Source organism: Schistocerca nitens, chromosome 11 (assembly GCF_023898315.1).
Source record: "Schistocerca nitens isolate TAMUIC-IGC-003100 chromosome 11, iqSchNite1.1, whole genome shotgun sequence".
Classification (NCBI taxonomy): domain Eukaryota; kingdom Metazoa; phylum Arthropoda; class Insecta; order Orthoptera; family Acrididae; genus Schistocerca; species Schistocerca nitens.
In genome coordinates, this window is record NC_064624.1 from 178,057,288 (window position 1) to 178,080,771 (window position 23,484).

Genomic DNA, 23,484 nt, shown 5'->3' on the forward strand with positions numbered 1-23,484 from the left:
TGTTAGAAAGAGGTTCGTTTCAGCAGTTGCCAGAGAGCGCCAATTACAGGAGTCACACCGCTTGCGCAGCTACGATGACGCAAGAAGCCCGTATGTTCGTACGTGTAAAACATTGAAAGATCTTACGTTACGTCATAAAAGAAAAAAGACATCAGAGAATATTCCAAGAGCATCGGAATTTCGTTAACCATACTAACGTGCATAATTCGGTATAAAGTGCACATTCGTACGTCCAGATTCGGTTGTACATTTTCTTGGCATACCAGTACTGTATTATTTCATTTTTGGTTCTTTATTATGGCATAATGCCATACTTGCAAGAAGACGAAAACATGCTCTTTTGAAATGCAGAGAACAGTTGAAACTAGCCAATAGTGTGGAATTAAGCATTTCGTTACAAATAAATTGACTGCCTCAGCGGAAAAGATTAATAAAAACAGACAAAAATAACTTAATTTTTCTGCAAGGCGATTAATGTTTGACTGAAATTGCCGCCCGGGGCAGATACCCCGGTTCGCTCCTAGTGAATATGGCAGCTTGCGCGCGACAGTAAAATTTTTCCCAATAGCATCTTGCTGCTATTCATATATAGCTAACAGACACACTTTCTAGGCGCGAATTGAGACGCGTATAGCGCGTGTGGCGCGACGCAGCGCAGCGCGCGTTTTTGTAACATCACAGGTTCAAATGGGACCGCGCAAATTGCGACGCGACGCGACTGGGACGCGACGCGCGCCTGCGCCAGGTCGCGCGGCGTTGTGGTTGAGGCACAGTTTCTCGCGCTTGCCTCGCTAGCACCGTGGGAAATCGAGGCGGGGAGCGCAAAAGTAGCCCGGCCATATGCTCACATCGGAACGGCGCATATCAGCAGTGGTAGTATTGCCAATACAATAAATTTTGCCTTACTGTGTACTGAATTTCATTGCCCAGTAACTGATGAGCCATTGGCCGCTGGAATTGTATCATATGCCTCCGCGATGTTTTCAGATCGCAAGAAGGGACAGAGGGTAGTGAATAAGGAAGCAAGGAATATTATAAAATCATGTGATTAAGAATCAAGGCAGGAAAGTAAAACAAGGTTATATTCTCGCTGCCTAGTAAGCTAGCGTATCTGTACGATCTGTTACAAAAATAAGAAAGGGATAATCTCCACAGGTGTGATCCCATTGTTCTTGTGGTAAAAAGCGTCCAAGCTCTGAAGTATAGAAGTTTCACTGTGATTACTCTGATATGGGTGTAATAATGTAATACGACACACTGTACTACATGCATGTGAACATCACATTTCCACTGCAAGCTAGAAACAGTCGAAAAGCAGTCACAAATAACAATGTTTTAATTGGTTCGCCATGATGATGAGAAAAAGCATTTCAATTGTTGCATGGACATTATCAGCATTAATAAACTAATTGTACAACAACAGGCTATACAAATGAAGAAAATGGTCGGTATTATCACGAAAGAAGGAATATCCTAAAAGAGTGTTATGATTAGATATATTTAATTTGTTGAAATGTGCTGCTGACAAAGGCAGATCTACTTTCACGACAATGTTTTTCGAACTCCATCTCACAAGGCACACATGGCTAGTTTGTGGATTCCTGTCGCGCGCATTATCCTTCGCTGCTGACGATACACTGACCATTGTGTTGTGCGACAGATCAATTGTTTATTTATCTCAATAACAACTATTTTATTCGCGATCACGCATTGTCAGTTTGCCAAGCCCTAGGTGAGTAAACAGTATCTGGCACGTGCCTATCATTCCGCCTGAAGGAACGCTCGTCACTATTTTAATACTTCTCAGATCAAGAGAAGGAATAAAATCCTTTGGTAAGTTTCCATTCGCGTCGCTCAGTGTTAAAAATACGATGGGTTACGGGGATTCCACCAAAATTCCAACATAATTGCCAATCTGTTTTTGTGTGAGTTGTTAACCTTTTGTCATTCGAAGAAGCATCACCATTTATGAGTAAAGGCCACATTTCTCTTGGTGACTGGTTTAATTGTACTTCCTTTGTCACAATGTAATTTGCCAAACTCATCTCACATCAGCTATTCAGACAGAATTCCTAAACGGAGGGCCTCATTAAACAAGTAATTGGCAATCACAGAGCTCATTAGCTTACGAAAAACCTCATAGTATCGGTTTGCAGTAACATAAAAGAAGAAATTTCATGTTTATTTTCATACTAGAAAGCTCTTGTTTCGCTAGCTGTGGGTAACTCTTAAAAATTACAGTCACTGGAGTGAAATAAACAAAAAAGTATAAGTAGTGATATATCGCCATAGATAAGAAAGTGCCGTGTGTTTAATAATTGGCAAAACACTCTTCTCCTTATGTACCATCATTCGCCAAACTTTCGTTTCGATGTCTCGAGCGGTTTAGGAGATACGAGAGATGTTGCGAGTATTTCATTCTCGCGGGCGTGAGATCGGAAGTGAGCGCGCTACATGGGATCCATTTTCTCGAGATCGGAGGCAGATAGAGATCTCCTCCCAAGTCTAAACAAAAATTCAGCTTGTTAGCTAAATTTCATACGCAGCAACATATGGTGTAATACGCACCAAACGCAAAATCATAGCGACCCCTAATTTTCGATGCAAACTTTTTGAGTTTTGCGTAGTGTCTTACCAAAATGTGTACATTCAATAAGAATAGTCCTTAGCGAGGTGATGGGCACTTCGCCACGAAGCTGACATGTAACGCTACAAGTAAGGCAAAAATCAAATATTTTCAGTGAATAGTTTCTGTAAAATAGTTTGAGAAACATAACAGGTTGCGCGCGGTTCGGTTCTGTCAGCGCAGAGCGTCGCCAGTCGGCGCGTGCGAAGCATGGTGTACGCGTGCACCCGCGTGACCCGTGCGGCCCGTGGGTGTCGCGCTGTAGTCTAGTGTCAACGTCACACGTGCTATACGCGTCTCAATTTGCGCCTAGCCTAATGTAAACAGTTGCGACGTCACGCTCATCGGAGGCAATTTGTTGTTATGAAGCATTGCATAGTCTTCCTAAAGCCTCTGACACATTTTGCTGCTGGCAGATGCTTGTATGAGCACTGTGTTTAGTTGTTCTACATAACACATTTCCTTTGCAACTTAGGTTTTAATTTAGTTTTTTCTCTCGTTCATGGTTTATTGCTGCAGTATTACTCTGCAGTAGCGGGATACAGTAATATCCTTTGTTTGACTATTATTTCTTACCAGTCAAAATGACAAAAATTTAACTGAAAACTAAAACAAAAAAAATCCCGGAATTCTAAAAAAAATTCCCAGGTATTTCCAAGTTTTTTCCCGGATGAAAAAATTCCCGGGTTTTTCCCGGATCTCCCGCTTGTAAGGGTGTATACGGGGACAAGGAAAAAAAATTTCCGGATTTCCCGGTTAAAAGTATACTTTCTCCCGGGTGGAAACACGCGTTTTCCGTGTTAACCCTAGGACGCCTAAGAGGGGGGGGGGGTTCGTTGAAACGACAATTTTTTTATGTCCCCTGCTTTTGCCCAAGTAAGTTGCATACTACATATTCCCTGTGAGTTATTGTTTGTCGGCTATTTTATGAAATGTTACTGTCAATATATTTTATAGAAAATTCCTGCTTTGAAAGAAAAAATAAATAAACTTGTTATGGGTCCAAGAAACCCCCCCCTTAGGCTTCCATACTATAGAAAATTTCCCTTAGTAGGATTTCGTATTTCTCATCTCTACAACAATGCAAGTTAGTTTCTTGTTGGTTGGTATTCTTGATATTCACAACAATCGGTTTACTTTCAGAGGAAGTGATTGTTGATGTCAGTCAGCTGTTATTTATCTTGTAAACGTGCAGGGAGTTAGTTAGAGATGGGCAAACTGAAACACGTAACTGTTTCGAAACAAATGAAACAGTACAATGTAATGTTTCGATACGCTGTTTCGAAACAGTGAAACAGTTTGTGTTTTGTAATCTAATAAACCTACACATTTTATCATCTTGAATGTCTACTGTATGAATATGTCCATATAAACACAAATGAGTTGCGAGAGCGCTAATCATATCGCAGAAAGTATGAAACTATCACTTAGGCGTCTTGGCAGTTTCGTATTTCCTGCAGCAAATGCGCTGCTTTCGTGTCGTGTGACTTTCACACTTTTCAATTGGCTGAGGACAGCCATAGCTGAAGACAGAAGAACCACCACGAACGGAACTGGAGGTGGGAGCAAACTGCAGAAACAACGGGTATGCTACTGGGATTCCCACATTCCGTTAGTATGGGTAATATACCCATCCTGCTAATTTACATGCACACAAAGGGAATCATTGTGTATAATAGGCACAGTGACTATAGACTCACAAATAACGCCAAATAATTCGAATATGTAACAAGATATAACAGAAAAATTTTTGTCTTTCAAGGTGTTTCGAGCCGTTACTATAAATTCACCCCGCTTCCCAGACCTTCCCGCTCACCATTACACTATCAGTGATATGTCAAACAGATTGCTTGCAATTATACATACATCAAATTTATGTATATGTCTAATAACTGTCATTCTACGCCTTTTTTTATTCAAAATGTTGTAGGCTTACTTACGTTTCTTAATATGATTACTGTACATGAAAAAGAAGCATATGTTATAAAAAAAGTTTAATTTAATCGAATGATTTTCACATATTTCTTATTTTGAATGTGAATAGTATGCGTTGTTTTATTGTTTGGTTAGTGTTTATAAAGTAGATGTTACGCCATTTCGTAATAGGACAGTCAGCTAGAAACGAAGCTTTATTTTCGGATATCTTAAGTTTCATACTATTGCTTGTCAACAAGACTTCGACACTCTTGAAAGTGTTTCACGAAGTGGTATGCTGTGTTTCAGTACCTGTGCCGAGCCCGAATCTCGTCCGACACAGAGCGGAATGAAACATCGCTGTTTCGATACCATTAGTCCGTTCCAAGCACAGGTGGACTGAAACAGCCTTATTTTGAAACAACGATACAGTTTCTGTGTCTGGCTCGAGATCGAATCTGGTCCGGTTGTCCGAGACGGGGGCGAACTGAAACACCACTGTTTCGAAACAGTGAACCACAGCCGTTCCGAAACACTGAAACAGTTCCACGTATCGATAGACTGTATCGAAACATAGAAACAGTGGCCAAGTCTAGAGTTAGTGCAGTTCCCTACTGTTCACACCCAGACTTAGAAATGACTAAAAGTATATGTGACTCGTCTTTAGAAAGAGTTCTGAATGAAATTTTAGATGAAGATTCTGACTAGGGGAGTGAAAGCGAATATGAGGATGGTGTTATGGAAGATGACTCAGATGGGGAAAGTGATGTGGATGTTAGAGAAGATGAAGATAGCGCAGATTCGGGCAGTGACCATCAGGATGTTATTGTGGCCAAGTCTGGAAGAAGGTACGTAACCACACAGCCTAGAATTCCTCGCAGGTCTGTTGCTAATATAGTAAGAGAGCAGACAGGAGTAACTCCAGATGGTGTTTGCCATTCACCTGGAGAAGTCTTGAGTTACTTCTTACGCCTGACATAATGGATGTTATAGTAAAACATTCAAATGAAGAGGCAGTTAGGCGAAATGTTACTTTGCATAATGAAAAAGAATTGTATGCCTTTATAGGAATCCTGACACTTATGGGGGCAAATAAAGGCAAATTCTGTCAGCGTCCACGATCTTTGGTCAGACCTAATGGGTCGGCCAGTTTACAAGGGTATTATGGCAAGAGAACGTTTCAAGGAACTTATTGCAATCATTAGGTTTGATGACAAAAGTACCCGCCAGCTAAGAAGAGAAAGCAGACAAGTTCACAGCAATCCGTGATGTTTTCAACAAAGTGAATGATAGGTTTCCACTACTGTATAAACCAGGAGTCCACCTCACCATTGATGAGATGCTCAGCTTGCTGCCCCTTCAAAGTATTTATTCAATAAAAAATTATATTAACAGCCATGTGGCCTAGCTATGGGGAGTCCACTAGCATGTATCATGTATGAAATTTTTATAAATTCTCTGGAATTGTTTTTTTCCGAAATTACCCGGAATTAGTGATCATCATCATTTTTTATGCGAGATACGTGAATGACATTCTTCTACTGGTTAATAACTCTCCAGAAGGAATAAAGCAAATTTTCGCAACGTTTAACAGTCTACATGAAAAAATAAAATTCACACAAGAATTGGAATCAGCTGATGGATCACTAAATTATCTTGATTTAACGTTGACTATTAAAGATGCTAATATAGAGTTCAACGTATTCCGGAAGGCAACTTATTCAGACATCATCATCATCCCGGCCGATTCAACCCACCCCCAAGCGCATAAAACGGCGTTTTTCTATTCTGGTATCCATCGGGCGATTTCTATCCCGTTGTCAGATGTCAACCTCGAAAAAGAATTACAAATCCTCGAGAGTATTGCACAGAATAATGGCTATGATCCAAAGATAGTGAGGCAATTATATCATAAGAAACGCGAAAAAGGACGACGACTTTAGTAAACACAAATACTCAAACCCCAGATCAGACCAAGAAATGGTTGTCGGTTCCTAATATAGGTAATGTCTCCTACAAGATAGGGCGTCTGTTAACATCTTCCAATAAAGGGCGTAGGAACACGGGGGTCAGCCTTTGCGGAACATCTGGTACAAATGGCTCATACACCTATAGTCTGGGAGACGAGTCTTTGGTATTGACAGCTCGGTAGCGTCTTTCCGTTGCCTAGCGACCGCAGGCAGGCAGCCAATGACGGCCTGACTTTGAGCGGGTAGCAAGGGCTACGTTGCTGCTCTGAAACCCGGTCGGGCGCGCTTATGAAACTTACCAGTGTCTCGCGTGCAGGCGGTGCGGTCGTTCGTCGTTTGTCTGAAGTTGAATTCGCAGTTTATTTCGTTTTTGTTGTTTTTAGTGTTTCTTTGTTTATGTTCCGTTGTAAACAATGCCTAGTGCGACGGGTAGTACCAGCCCAACACGAGAAGTGAAACGGAGGAAGAAAAGTGTGCTACACACCTAGGCCCGTGAATTCGTGTGCTCTGTGAGGGATTGCTTTGAGAAAGAAAAGGACAGAGGTGGGCCCTTAATTCCTGTTGTTCAGGTTGTGAAGAAAACTGCAGCAGCATTGAAAATAAGTAAGAACACTGTTGTAAAGATAGGGAAAGAACAGTATAGTGTAGATTGTGACGAGAGTGGCACAACAAAGCTGCACACACCAGGAAAGAAGCGACCGAGAAATAAGCAGGTGACAGCTTTGGACGATTTTCAGAAAGACGCTATTCGTCGTCGTATATACAGCTATTATAAGAGAAGGGAACATCCCACTCTATCTAAATTACAGGTGTCGCTTCAGAATGACGATCTTTTTAAAGGGAGCAAATTTTCATTGCGTACAGTGTTGAAAGACATAGGCTTCAGCTATCCACTGTTTAACGGACGCAAAATATTAATGGAAAGGACAGATCTAGTTGCATGGCGGTGCAGATTTCTGCGCAGAATCATGGGTGTGGAATTCGAAAGTATAGTGTGGTTTGATGAAACTTGGGTCAATGCCAGCCATTCTTTACGTAGAGGCTGGAATGATGGAACGCCCGAGGGGACAATGGCAGTGCCTGTTGGCAAAGGAGGGCATATTATTGTCTTACACGCAGGAACATCGAAAGGTTTTGTGCCAAACTGCTTGAAAATGTTTCGGTCAAAAAAGACGGGAGATTACCGTGAAGAAATGAACAGTGTAGTATTTCAAGAATGGTTCGAGACATCGCTTATGACGAATCTGACAAGTCCATCAGTGATTGTTATGGACAATGCGCCTTATCATTCCGTTGTTCACGATAAGGCACCAACCTTGGCAACAAAAAAAGACGATATCATTCAGTGGTTGAAACGGCGAAAAGTAGATTTCAGAGAAGATTTAAGGAAGACGGAACTGCTCGAAATTGTGGCGCAAAAGAAACCCCAATTTCCAACATATGTAATTGACGAGATTGCTAAAAGGCACGGGCACGAAATCGTTCGGCTTCCTCCATACCACTGTCACTTCAATGCAATTGAAGGAGTGTGGGCGCAGATAAACAATTACATTGCTGCAAACAATAAAAAATTCACGATCTCTGAAGTGGAAACTCTCCTTCCAGCAGCTATCAATGAAGTGGCAAGCGAGACGTGGGCTAAAATTGTAAACAGCACTGCAAGTGCCATCAGAGAGGCGGCCAAAACCGAAGGGGTTGTGGAAGAATGCATCGAAAATTTAATTATACATCTGGGAGAGAGCGGTGATAGTTCGAGTAGTGCTGAGGAAGAAAATGTCAAATCAGATTCTGACAGTGATGTGAGTGGTGTTTTTCCATTACAGTAACTACAACGTATTCAGGAATGTAAGGAGGGAGTTTGCTATCGATCTACAACCAGATCATCATATTGTGAGTACTTTCTTCAGATTATAACTCTTAATACACTGACCAATTATTCTGTAGCTTGTAGTAGAACAAATTAATAATGCTAATACTTAACAATGGAAACCAAAACTGCTAATGTTCAACAACTTGCGAAAATAGTTTTCATTTCAGTTGTGAAGTTTAACAAATAACTTTATTATGTTTCAGCATCTTAGATACTTGTACTAAATAGCTCTTATCAGTTAATATATTTCAAGCATCAACTTTAAATAAATTCACGCGTACCAATAAGACTTGTATTTTGTCTCGCTTTTATTTCTGCTGCTAGAGAATGCGTGTAGCAGACAGGGCCACGTTCGGCAACAGCGCCGTCTGCCCACCGGAACTGTCAGTACGAATCACTCGTCTCACGGACTTTATAAACCTTTACGTGACATAAAGCTACTACATCATGAAGTTAAGGGATATAGACTCGACACGCTTGAGAAACTACAAATTTATGCACACCTAATTACAGATAGAGGCAATTTACTGGACGATCAACTGTATCTAAAAAATAGGGCATACTTCGAAGGCTTCCAGCCTATATTAGATTTACAATAATTCATAACGCACGTGGCCATTACAGTTTTTGTAATTATAGAACCTTTCCTACAGATGTTCATACGAGATTTGTTGGTCAGTTTATAAGGCGCTGTAGTAGAACGTAAAACGTAGTTACGCTGGATACTGTAATTAACTTACAATAGTAAAGTATAAAATTAATTCATAGCAAAAATGTTTTCTGACGCGTGCGTAATAAAGAGTGTGATTCTACACGTCTCGCACCGAGCAAAGTGGCGCAGTGGTTAGCACACTGGACTCGCATTCGAGAGGACGACGGTTCAATCCCGCGTCCGGCCATCCTGATTTAGGTTTTCCGTGATTTCCCTAAATCACTCCAGGCAAATGCTGGGATGGTTCCTTTGAAAGGGCACGGCCGACTTCCTTCCCCGCCCTTCTCTAATCCGATGATACCGATGACCTCGCTGTTTGGTCTCTTCCCCCAAACAATCCAATCCAATCCAATCCAATCTACACGTCTCGCGCATGCGCGCCGCCCTCTGTGAGGCAAACAGCGAAGCCCTCGCGGTCCGCAGTCTCTAGTCACATGACGAGGCCCATACAACGGGCGTAAAGTGAATTTGCTACAGCGTGTTTTAATAGAAGTGACATAACCTTATGGTTATGCATCAAGTTTTACAAAGTGACTTAGGGCATGGCTTGTTTTAGGCAAACATTTAAATAATATTTTATGTAAGTACCACAGAAGAATGCTGAAGATTAGATGGGTAGATCACATAACTAATGAGGAGGTATTGAATAGAATTGGGGAGAAGAGCAGTTTGTGGCACAACTTGACGAGAAGAAGGGATCGGTTAGTAGGACATGTTCTGAGGCATCAAGGGATCACAAATTTAGCATTGGAGGGCAGCGTGGAGGGTAAAAATCGTAGAGGGAGACCAAGAGATGAATACACTAAGCAGATTCAGAAGGATGTAGGTTGCAGTCGCTACTGGGAGATGAAGAAACTTGCACAGGATAGGGTAGCATGAAGAGCTGCAGCTGGCCGGTGTGGCCGAGCGGTTCTAGGCGCTACAGTCTGGAACCGCGCGACCGCTACGGTCGCAGGTTCGAATCCTGCATCGGGCATGGACGTGTGCGATGTCCTTAGGTTAGTTAGGTTTAAGTAGTTCTAAGTTCTAGGGGACTGATGACCTTAGAAGTTAAGTCCCATAGTGCTCAGAGCCATTTGAACCATTTTTTGAAGAGCTGCATCAAACCAGTCTCAGGACTGAAGACCACAACAACAACAACAACAACAACAACACCACACGTTGCATCCTGTAGGATGACCATATCTAATATAATTTACTAGCACATTATAATAACTTTTTGCAGGTTCTGAAGAAGACGTTATTAATATCGTTGAAACCTAGGTAAACGATAAAGTTAACCTGCAACTGTAGGCTGTATATTCTTATATAAACAATATCAGTTGCTATCGCTGCATAAAAGTGTTAAAAATTATTTATGAAGGATAAACCGGGCAAGTATGGCATCCTTATGCGCATGATGTCCGATGCAGTTGACAGATACGTCTTAAATATGGAACCCTATGCAGGTAATGTTCAGAATTTGTCGAAAGAAGAACGGGGTTCAGCAGCTGTCGTCAAACGTCTGGTAGCACCTGTGAAAAATACTGGTCGAAATATTACTACAGACCGATACTACACATCGGTGGATTTGGCGGAAGAGTTAGACCAAGACTACAAAGTTACTACAGTAGGAACTCTCCAGTCAAACAGGAAGCATATTCCAGACATAATTAAGAACACGTCAAATAGAGAGCTATATTCATCAATGTTCTTGTTCCCCATCAACAGGTAGGCCTCCATTAACTTTGGTGTCCTACATAGCAAAAACGTAACCAAGTAAAAATTTACTGATGTTGTCAACAATGCACCAAGATAAAGGCACTGTTGCAGGAGAGAAGAATAAAACCGAGATAAATGCATATTACAATTCCACTAAAGGTGGAAAAAAAAATGGCTCTGAGCACTATGGGACTCAACTGCTGAGGTCATTAGTCCCCTAGAACTTAGAACTAGTTAAACCTAAGTAACCTAAGGACATCACAAACATCCATGCCCGAGGCAGGATTCGAACCTGCGACCGTAGCGGTCTTGCGGTTCCAGACTGCAGCGCCTTTAACCGCACGGCCACTTCGGCCGGCACACTAAAGGTGGAATTGATACCATTGATCAAATGGCGCGTATGTACACCTACAAGAGGGGAACAAAGAGATGGCCTCTATCTGTATTTTACTCTCTCATCGACATTTGTGCTATCAATGCAACCACCATATTCATCCAGAAACATACAAGATGGAATGAAAAGAAACACAACAAACGGAAGCTTTATCTTCTGCAAGCTGGGACGGAACTAGTGAAATTGCGGGTAGAAGAAAGAAGTGCCAATGCAAGAGGGTTATCTAACCAAATTGTTCAATCAGTGGAGACTATTCTACAAAAGAAAATCAAAGAAGTGACAACAGAAGCACTAAAGCCTCCTGCAGGGAAAGGTTGGTGCCATATTTGTGTAAGAAAAGCTAAAACAAAGAAGCAGAAGTACAACAATATAAGTAAACCAAAACAGTATTGTGGACAGTGTCATAAACATGTGTGTAACACACATTCAGAAAAAAATTGTGATGTGTGTCTCTTTCCTTGAAGTTGAGGACTCAAAGTACTCTATTGTATATGAACGCATTTGTATTTTGTATTGTAATATGTCAATTTTTTATTCACTAAATCCAATATTTATAACAATTAACAACATTTATAAACCAATACCTTAGTTATGTATAAAATACATAAACCATTTTGAAAGTTGTAATTTTTCGTCAGTAAACTTATTTAATACCTGTGTGCTCGATGAACACCCCCCCCCCCCCCCCCTCTAGGCATCCAAGTTAGAAAAAAAGGCTTGGGCGTCCTACGGTTAAGTGACAGTATATTTTCCCTTATCAATCTTTTGAATGGTTATAGTTTTATACACGGGAGTAGAATTTCCCGGCACTTAAGAAAACGAAACGCAGAGAAAAAAGACACGTTTTGGAAGTATCATTGATGTGCAGCGACATGTACACTGCCTATTTTCGTATTACGAAAGTATGCATTGGAATCCCACCAAACACCGCATGTTACTTTCCGAATCATTGAAATCGCAATTTGCGATGTGCGTTTGTAAGCCAGTAATAGCTCATGTCACGTTATCTCGCCAGCCGATGGCAGCGGATATTCACAGCATAGGACACGTGATATAATCAGCCAACAGCAACATCACTGTTAAGTAGCACGAACACAAAACAGGGAAAGTTAACAATTAGTATACATAGTGTTGCTACAAGAAAAGAAAAGCTTTCACATATAATATTGGCCTCTAACAAGGGGAAGGCCTCAGAGACGGCCAACCGTTTCGGCTCAGATTTGGCAGGTCGCTTGTGTATAATCATGAACGAAGGAATCTATGATATTTTGAGTCAACACACCCGCGTTTTTGAGAAAATCACCCCTAAAGGTTATGACGAGGGTTGTTGTTGTGGTCTTCAGTCCTGAGACTGGTTTGATGCAGCTCTCCTCCATGCTACTCTATCCTGTGCAAGCTTCTTCATCTCCCAGTACCTACTGCAACCCACATCCTTCTGAATCTGCTTAGTGTATTCATCTCTTGGTCTCCCTCTACGATTTTTACCCTCCACGCTGCCCTCCATTACTAAATTTGTAATGCCTTGATTCCTCAGAACATGTCCTACCAATCGGTCCCTTCTTCTCAACTTGTGCTACAAACACCTCTTCTCCCCAATTCTATTCAGTACCTCCTCATTAGTTATGCGATCTACCCATCTAATCTTCAGCATTCTTCTGTAGCACCACATTTCGAAAGCTTCTATTCTCTTCTTGTCCAAACTATTTATCGTCCATGTTTCACTTCCATACATGGCTACACTCCATACAAATACTTTCAGAAACGACTTCCTGACACTTAAATCTATACTCGATGTTACTAAATTTCTCTTCTTCAGAAACGCTTTCCTCGCCATTGCCAGTCTGCATTTTTATATCCTCTCTACTTCAACCATCATCAGTTATTTTGCTCCCCAAATAGCAAAACTCCTTTACTACTTTAAGCCTCTCATTTCCTAATCTAATACCCTAAGCATCACCCGATTTAATCCGACTACATTCCATTATCCTCGTTTTGCTTTTGTTGATGTTCATCTTATATCCTCCTTTCAAGACACTGTCCATTCCGTTCAACTGCTCTTCCAAGTCCTTTGCTGTCTCTGACAGAATTACAATGTCATCGGCGAACCTCAAAGTTTTTATTTGTTCTCCATGGATTTTAATAACTACTCCGAATTTTTCTTTTGTTTCCTTTACTGCTTGCTCAATATACAGATTGAATAACATCGGGGAGAGGCTACAACCCTGTCTCACTCCTTTCCCAACCACTGCTTCCCTTTCATGCCCCTCGACTCTTATAACTGCCATCTGGTTTCTGTACAGATTGTAAATAGCCTTTCGCTCCCTGTATTTTACCCCTGCCACCTTTAGAATTTGATGGCATCCATTACAAAATATACACGTTTCAATTCCACAGAGCGAAATACAGTGATGTGCGGTAGAAGAATGATTTATGAAGAGGCGTGGCACTGCACTTTGGCACACCTAAGACCAAATAATTTGTCTTAACATGTTTTATGTTTCGGCCTTTGAGAAAGATATGCGCTACAAGATGAACATTTTTGAAAATTCGATTTTTTTTTAGTATTAACCCGGTTCGCAAATATCGTAGATCCGGGGCTGATGCGCAGAGCAGTCTGAGTTATAGTGGGTAGTTTCCACGTGACCCGTGTTTACATTTAGTGATTTTGCTGTTTCCCCCTCGTTTATTCTCACGTCAAATGAAAACAAATCGGATATCTGTGGCCGGGAGCTGTCAAGTGAATTAAAATGCATTCACATAATTACGGAAGCCTAAAATATGTCATTAGTTTCAGATTTTATTTTATTTACGCTTTTCTGACACTCAAGCATTAATCGCCTTGCGGAACAGTGTACTTATTTTTGTCTGTCTGCTAAAGAAATTTGACTTTTATAAACTTTTTCCGCAGAGGAAGTCAATCTATTTGAAACGAAATGTTTAATTCCACAGTACTGGCTAGTTTCAACTTTTCGCTGCATTTCAAGTGCACGTTTTCACCTTCTAGCACATATTGTATTTTTCCATAATAAAGAATCAAACATGATATAATACAACACTGGTGCTCCAAGAAAATTTACATTCGTAAAACCACACTGAAAAGCTTAATATCAGGTCGAGGTCTACTTCATTGGGAATCTGGATATACGAATGTGCCCTTTAAGTATGCACTTTAAATGTGCACATTTTAGTGTGGTTCAGGAAATTCCGATGCTCTTGGAGTATCCTCTGATCTCGTTTCTTTTATGACATATTTATGTTTTACACCTAAGTACATACGGGCTCCGTACGTCGTGATAGCTGCGCAAGCGCGGTGTCGCCTGCTATCTGCGCTCTCTGGTCGCGGGAGAATATTTGCGAATGTTGGTTTCAAAAGCGTCACTTTCAAAGTAAATATCGTTGAACTATGTGCGAGAATGTACCATGAATTTATTAAATCACTGAGCGTTTGACTCTCATTTAAAAAATCAACTCTTTGATGACGAGCCATTTAGAAGAACTTCGAATCCTGAAGATCAGACATTTATGTCATTATTAAAAATTTTACTGGCACATTTGTGTGATATATCTTACGTGTAACACGTGCAAAAAAGATCTACATTATGTACGAAAGCTTAGCTTCTCTTGCAGCTTATTAATTTTACAAGGGGATGGCCTCAGACACGGCCAACCGATTCGGCTCAGATTTCGCAGCTCGCTTGTGTACAATCTAAAACGAAGGAGTCTAAGATATTTTGGGTCAACACCCCCACGTTTTTGAGAAAATCATCCCTAAAGGTTACGACGAACGATCGACTCAAAGTTGGCGGGATCGATAGATAATTGTAAATAAAGCATTTTTCATCACCAGATATGGGGTCCTAAAACGTATACTTTTCCAGAAATCGAGGTAAGAAACTTTTACAACTGCCGCTTCTGTACCCACATGGTCAACGCTTTTCGCCGACAGCACCGATAGCGCAACGGCCAGGGTAACTTGCTGCGAATCTCGAAGAAACGTAGTGGATGTTATTCTTTTGGTTTGTATTTTTCCATATCTCAATTGATAGGGACAGGAGGTTTAATAAGGTAAGTAAATCAACAAGGAATTATAATAAGGTAGGCAAATAAATTTCTCAAACATCTTGGAATAGTAAACAACTAAAATGTTACTCCAGGTCCTCACTTTTCTTCGAACAACTAGATGGATGGTACTTGCCATATAAACATTCGAAACAAATATACTCACGGCACCAAGAGCATTTAATGAATGCAATCTTTCGACAGCTACACTGTTCCTTCCCTATGATATGACGAAGAGGCAACCGGGACAACGTAACTCTCCCCGCGTGCATTCTGTCCCGTGCCTCGCTGTAAACAAGCGTCGCACGGTCGGCTATCTGTGATCCCTCGTGAGGAAGGCACAGCTCTTTTACTCGGAGTTGTTTTCATGTAACAAGGCTTAAAAGTTTAATACTTTATTAACTCACGGCGTTTGGGAAATAAGTTTGCCTACCTTATTATTGTTGTTGTTGTGGTCTTCAGTCCTGAGACTGGTTTGATGCAGCTCTCCATGCTCCCCAAGTCTGTTCAATACCTCCTCATTAGTTATGTAATCTACCCATCTAATCTTCAGCATTCTTCTGTAGCACCACATTTCGAAAGCTTCTATTCTCTTCTTGTCTAAACTATTTATCGTCCATGTTTCACTTCCATACATGGCTACACTCCATACAAATACTTTCAGAAACGACTTCCTGACATTTAAATCTATACTCGATGTAAACAAATTTCTCTTCTTCAGAAACGCTTTCCTTGCCATTTCCAGTCTACATTTTATATCCTCTCTACTTCGACCATCATCAGTTATTTTGCTCCCCAAATAGGAAAACTCCTTTACCACTTTAAGTGTCTCATTTCCTTATCTAATTCCCTCAGCATCACCCGACTTAATTCGACTACAGTTCATGATCCTCGTTTTGCTTTTGTTGATGTTCATCTTACACCCTCCTTTCAAGACACTGTCCATTCCGTTCAACTGCTCTTCCAAGTCCTTTGCTGTCTCTGACAGAATTTCAATGTCATCGGCGAACCTCAACGTTTTTGTTTCTTGTCCATGGATTTTAATACATAATCCGATTTTTTCTTTTGTTTCCTTTACTGCTTGCTCAATAGACAGACTGAATAACATCGGGGACAGGCTACAAGCCTGTCTCACTCACTTCCCAACCACTGCTTCCCTTTCATGCCCCTCGACTCTTATAACAGCCATCTGGTTTCTGTACAAATTGTAAATAGCCTTTCGCTCCCTGTATATTACCCCTGCCACCTTCAGAATTTGAAAGAGAGTATTCCAGTCAACATTGTCAAAAGCTTTCTCTAAGTCTACAAATGCTAGAAATGTAGGTTTGCCTTTCCTTAATCTATTTTCTAAGATAAGTCGTAGGGTCAGTATTGCCTCACGTGTTCCAACATTCCTGCGGAATCCAAACTGATCTTCCGCGAGGTCGACTTCTACCAGTTTTTCCATTCGTCTGTAAAGAATTCGCGTTAGTATTTTGCAGCTGTGTCTTATTAAACTGATAGTTCGGTAATTTTCACATGTGTCAACAACACTTGCTTTCTTTGGGATCGGTTCTTACCAGTCAAAATTACAAAAATTTAACTGAAAACTAAAACAATGAAAAATTCCCGGAATTCTAAAAAATTTCCAGGGTTTTTTCCGGTTCTCTCCCGGGTGAAAAAATTCCCGGGTTTTTCCAGGATCGTATACACCCTGACTGAGTGAATAAACATTCTCATATACAGGAGGTAAGGATCACCAGCTATTTTTGTAAACTCCTGCTGGAGCGCAGATTCTTGTCACAAAAAAGGGGGGCGGGGGGCTAATGGGTGAGAACAGGCAACCAGAAATTTGGAGTGTTTCTGAATGTTCCTGTGATGGGCTGTTGATCCAGACTGCAGCACACTATTCTGCCACAACAAAACCAGATGTTTTTAGAGTCAGAGCTGACGATCGCCAGGTAGTACCGCAAAGTATCGGCAAGAATGTTTCTCGTCTTCATATTAGTAACAGTTTTCAACACATGCTCCTTAAAGCTGAGCGTCCTATCAAGAGGGACCACTACATGATGTGACCTTTTGTTATGGCTTACCTGCTCCCCTTCAAAATCTACTTTTATTTCCAAGTCTGTTGATAAGACGGAAACGGGTGATTTCTGATTTGACAGCACTCTGGTGTAACCTCCATTCATGGAAGTATTTGTCAACATTTGTAAGTCTCAGGACAAGACAGACTCAGTAACGCCAGGTATTTGTGGCTCGCAAGCAAGAGCCCAATTGTCAGCATATCCAAATTTCTGTGAATACTTCTTAGGCACGACTACCGCATGAGAAAACAGAAGAGGGGCTAGTACTGATCCTTGTGGAAGACCATTATTAAGCTTCATTAGAGTACTCATCTTATGACGCATTAAGGATTGGAAGCTTCTATTGCTTCTGGGGCAAGGCACCTAAGAAGAGAAGTGTCTTTGTCACACACAATTTTGTGAAATAACAATATTATGAAAAGCTGATAGCTGAACATATTGGACAGAGACTTTTCAATGTTTAGTACTCTAGCAGAAGAACCACAGGAGGTTTTGAACAGATGGCAAGAATATATTGAATGTCTGTATAAGGGGGATGAAATGCAAAGCGAAATTAAGGTTGAAGGGGAGCAATATGTGCCGGAAGATGGAAAGGGGTTTACCATCTTGGAAGCAGAAGTAGAAAAGGCGCTGAAGGAGATGAAGAATAGGAAGGGATGTGGAATAGATGATTTGCCAGCAGAACTGTTGAGGAGTTTGGGAAACAAGGCAAGAAAAGAAATAGTCTACCTCTGTAACGAGATATATGACAAAGGGGAATGGCCTCAGGACTTCGCTGCAACGGTTATGATACCAATAGAGAAAAAGAGAAACACAAAAAAATGTGAAGAGCACCGGACCATCAGTCTAATTTCTCATGCAGCTAAAGTCTTGCTGAGAGTGCTGAATAGAAGGTTATATGGCAAGCTGGATAGAGGGATTGCAGAGGAGCAGTTCGGATTTCGAAGAGGAAAAGGAACAAGAGATGCTAATGGCCTGCTAAGAACTATAGGGGAAAGATATATGGAAAAGGGTAGATATCTTTGCTGTTTTTATAGATTTAGAAAAGGCTTTTGACAGAGTTCAGTGGAACAAGCTGATGGATATCTTGAAGAGGAAAGGAGTAGATTGGAAAGAGAGACGACTGATACAGAATCTATATTTACACCAGAAAGTAAGGATAAGGATTGGAAATGAAATGTCAGAAGGAAGCAGCATTGGTCGAGGTGTTAGACAAGGTTGTTGCCTTTCCCCACTGTTGTTTAGCGTATACTTTGAAGAGATTATTGCGAAAAGTTTAGATGGGAAAAGAGGAATATGTATTGGTGGAAAAAGAATAGAATGTATAAGATTTGCTGATGACATGGTATTAGTGGCAGAAAGTGAGCGGACAGTGAATAATGTGCTCAAAGATCTGAATGGAGCTTGTGTGGAATATGGGATGCAAATAAACACAGCAAAAACAAAGAGTATGGTCATCAGTACAAGACACAGACTGCCCAATATTAAAATAGGACAATCTACCATTAGCCAAGTAAGTGAATTTAAATATCTCGGAAGCACAATAACTGAAGACTTGAGATATCACCACGAGGTGAAAACTCGAATTGCCAAAGCGAAGGAGGCATTCAACAGACTCTTATGTGGCAAATTAGATAAAGATCTAAGAAAAAGGCTTGGCAAATGTTTTGTCTGGAGTGTAGCACTATATGGGGCAGAAACATGGACACTGAGACGAGAGGACGAAAAAAGGTTAGAAGCATTTGAGATGCTGATGTGGAGGGGAATGGAGAGAATAAGCTGGATGGAAAGAGTGAGTAATGAAAGAGTATTGGAAAGGGTTGGTGAGAGAAGATTTCTGCTGAAGGTTGTAAGAGAAAGAAAAAAGAACTGGTTGGGACATTCATTGAGAAGGGAGTGCTTGCTAGCAGATGCTTTGGAAGGATTCGTTTGTGGGAGAAGACTGAGAGGAAGAAGGAGATTCAAGGTGATAGACGACATAAAGGGAAGAGGAAATTATGCAGACCTGAAGAGGGTGGCAGAAGACTGGACAGCCTGGAGAACTACCATGTGAAAACCTGCCTTTAGGCAGAACGATGATGGTGATGATTGGGGAATCATATAGTCGTGTGCCGAAACATATACTACCAAATGTTATTTGCGGATAATGGGATTGAACTTACTATGAACTGTTATCATATAAAAGTTCACTGTAAAATCACTCCTAATGATAACCACAAATATCAATCGGTAATATACAATGAGGTGATAAAATTCATGGGATACCTCCCAATACTGTGTCGGACCTCCTTCTGTCTGGCAAAGTGCAACAACCGTGTCACAAATGGTTCAAATGGCTCTGAGCACTATGGGACTCAACTGCTGAGGTCGTTAGTCCCCTAGAACTTAGAACTAGTTAAACCTAACTAACCTAAGGACACCACAAACATCCATGCCCGAGGCAGGATTCGAACCTGCGACCGTAGCGGTCTTGCGGTTCCAGACTGCAGCGCCTTTAACCGCACGGCCACTTTGGCCGGCGCAACTGTGTCACAGACTCAAGAAGTTTCTGGATGTTCCCTGCAGAAATATTTAGACACACTGTCTCTATAGCCATCCATAACTGCATAAGTGCCCCGGCGCGGGATTTTGTGTATGAACTAACCTCTCGATTACGTCCTATAAATGTTCGATGGGATTCATGTCGGCCGATCTCATCAGTGATATCACTCGCACAAATTGACTAGAATGTTCTTCGGACCAACCACAAACAATTGTGGCCGCAAACACGGTGTGTTGCCATCCACAAACATTCCATCGCTCTTTGGCTGCAAACGGTCTTCGAGTAGCTGAACTAGCCATTGACTGTCAATGACCAGGTCAGTTGGACCAGATGCCCCAGTCCATTCCATGTAAACACAGCCCATGCTGTTACAGAGCTACCATCAGCTTGCACACTTGGGTCCACAGCTTTGTGGGGTTTGCGCCACATGCAAATCCTACCATCAGCTCTTACCCCTGAAATCAGGACTCGTATGACCGGGCTACAGTTTTCCAGTTGCCTGAGATCCTACCGATACAGTCAGGAGCCCAGGAGAGGCACTGCAGGTGATGACGTGGTGTCAGCAAAGACACTCAAGTCGGTATTTCGAGAATGAGATTTTCACTCTGCAGCCGAGTGTGCGCTGATATGAAACTTCCTGGCAGATTAAAACTGTGTGCCGGACCGAGACTCGAACTCGGGACCCTTGCCTTTAATCTGCCAGGAAGTTTCATACCAGCGCACACTCCGCTGCAGAGTGAAAATCTCATTCTGGAAACATCCCCCAGGCTGTGGCTAGGCCATGTCTCCACAATATCCTTTCTTTCAGGAGTGCTAGTTCTGCAAGGTTCGCAGGAGAGCTTCTGTAAAGTTTGGAAGGTAGGAGACGAGGTACTTGCAGAAGTAAAGCTGTGAGGACGAGGCGTGAGTCGTGCTTGGGTAGATCAGTCGGTAGAGCACTTGCCCGCGAAAGGCAAAGGTCCCGAGTTCGAGTCTCGGTCGGGCACACAGTTTTAGTCTGCCAGGAAGTTTCATATCAGCGCACACTCCGCTGCAGAGAGAAAATCTCATTCTGGAAACATCCCCCAGGCTGTGGCTAGGCCATGTCTCCGCAATATCCTTTCTTTCACGAGTGCTAGTTCTGCAAGGTTCGCAGGAGCGCTTCTGTAAAGTTTGGAAGGTAGGAGACGACGTAGTGGTAGAAGTAAAGCTGTGAGGACGAGGCGTGAGTCGTGCTTGGGTAGCTCAGTCGGTAGAGCACTTGCCCGCGAAAGGCAAAGGTCCCGAGATCGAGTCTCGGTCCGGCACACAATTTTAATCTACCAGAAGTTTCACTCAAGTCGGTGGTCTGCTGCCACAGCCTACGGCTGCCAAATTTCACCACACTGTCCTAACAGATACATTTGTCACACATCCCACATTGATTTGCATGGTTATTTTGTGCAGTGTTGCTCGTCTGTTAGGACTGCCAACTCCACGCAAACACCGCTGCTCTCGGTCATTAAGTGAAGGCTGTCAGCGACTGCATTATCCGTGGTGAGAGGCAATGCCTGAAATTTGGTATTCCCGGCGCACTCTTGACACTGCGGATCTCGGAATATTTCTGAAATGCGTCTAGCTTCAACTATCAGTCCGCATTCAGAGTCTGTTATTTCTCGTCGCGCAGCCCTAATCACACCAGAAAATTTTGTCACGAATCCTGAGTACAAATTACAGCTCCGAAAATGCACGGCCCTTTTATACCTTGTGTATGCAATACTACCGCCATCAGTACATGTGCATATTACTTTGTTACTTCAGTGTATGAGCACGAGTGTAAGATATTCCAACATCAGTGAAAATTCTCTCTAATTTTCTAAGCTATCAACATTATATAGTATTGTTATTTCAGACTTCTATATACTAAATGCATTTTCCATGTTAGCTGCACTGCTCCAGGAGGTAATAGCACAGGATAGTGTTCACATCTACATCTATGTGATTACTCTGCTATTCACAATAAACTGCCTGGCAGAGGGCAGAAAGTTGAAATAAGTAGTTCTCATAACATGCAAAGATCAGCACATTTCTCAAACTGGGGAACTATCAAGAATGGGGTTCCACAAGGGTCAGTCTTGCGTCCTTTGTTGTTCTTAATATATATTAATGACTTGCCATTCTATATTCATGAAGAGGCAAAGTTAGTTGTCTTTGCTGATGATACAAGTATAGTAATCACACCTGACAAACAAGAATTAACTGATGAAATTGTCAATACTGTCTTTCAGAAAATTACTAAGTGGTTCCTTGTAAACGGACTCTCACTGAATTTTGATAAGACACAGCACATACAGTTCCTTACAGTGAATGGTATGAGCCATTAATAAATATAGACCTTAATCAGAAGCATATAGCTAAGGTAGAATATTCCAAATTTTTAGGTGTGTCCATTGATGAGAGATTAAATTGGAAGAAACACATTGATGATCTGCTGAAACGTTTGAGTTCAACTACTTATGCTATTAGCGTTATTGCAAATTTTGGTGATAAACATCTTAGTAAATTAGCTTACTACGCCTATTTTCACTCATTGCTTTCATATGGCATCATATTTTGGGGTAATTCACCACTGAGGAATAAAGTATTTATTGCACAAAAGCGTGTAATCAGAATAATAGCTGGAGTCCACCCAAGATCATCCTGCAGACATTTATTTAAGGATCTAGGGATATTCACAGTAGCTTCTCAGTATATATACTCTCTTATGAAATTTGTTATTAACAACCAAACCCAATTCAAAAGTAATAGCAGTGTGCATAACTGCAATACTAGGAGAAAGGATGATCTTCACTATTCAAGATTAAATCTAACTTTGGCACAGAAAGGGGTGAATTATACTGGCACTAAAGTCTTTGGTCACTTACCAAATAGTATCAAAAGTCTGACAGATAACCAACAAGTATTTAATAAGAAATTAAAAGAATTTCTTAATGACAACTCCTTCTACTCCATAGAGGAATTTTTAGATATAAATTAAGAAAAAAAAGAAAAAATATTAAAAAATAAAAGATAAATAAATAAAAAACACGAAAAATAAACAAGTTGTTAAATTAACTTAATTATGTCATGTATTGGAAAATTTGACTCGTTCCACATCATTACGAAATATCGTATTCATGATCCATGGAACTAGTATTAATCTAATCTAATCTAGAGGGTTCAACGAACCACCTTCAAGTTGTCTACCGTTCCACTCTTCAACGGCACATGGGAAAACCGAGCACTTAAATTTTTCTGTGCGAGCCGTGATTTCTCTTATTTTATCATGATAATGTAGGTGGGTGCCAACATAATGTTTTCGCAATCGAGTAGAAAACTGGTGATTGAAATTTCGTAAGATCCCATCGCAACGAAATTCGCCTTTGTTTTAATGATTGCCATTCCAATCCACATATCATGTCTGTGACACTATCTCCCCTATTTCGCGATAATACAAAACGAGTTGCCCTTCTTTGTGTTTTTCGATGTCATCCGTCAGTCCCACCTGATGCGGATCCCACACCGCACAGCAGAACTCCAGAATAGGGCGGACAAGCGTGGTGTAAGTACTCTCTTTAGTAGACCTGTTGCATCTTCTAAGAGTTCTGCCAATGCATCGCAGTCTTTGGTTTG

The 23,484-nt window shown here is 41.3% G+C and overlaps 1 protein-coding gene across 1 annotated transcript in view; it reads right to left on the reverse strand.

Annotated features, from left to right (window-relative positions):
* Positions 1 to 23,484, reverse strand: part of LOC126212752 (uncharacterized) — a 408,628-nt gene that overhangs the window by 322,845 nt on the left and 62,299 nt on the right. The window lies entirely within an intron of this gene.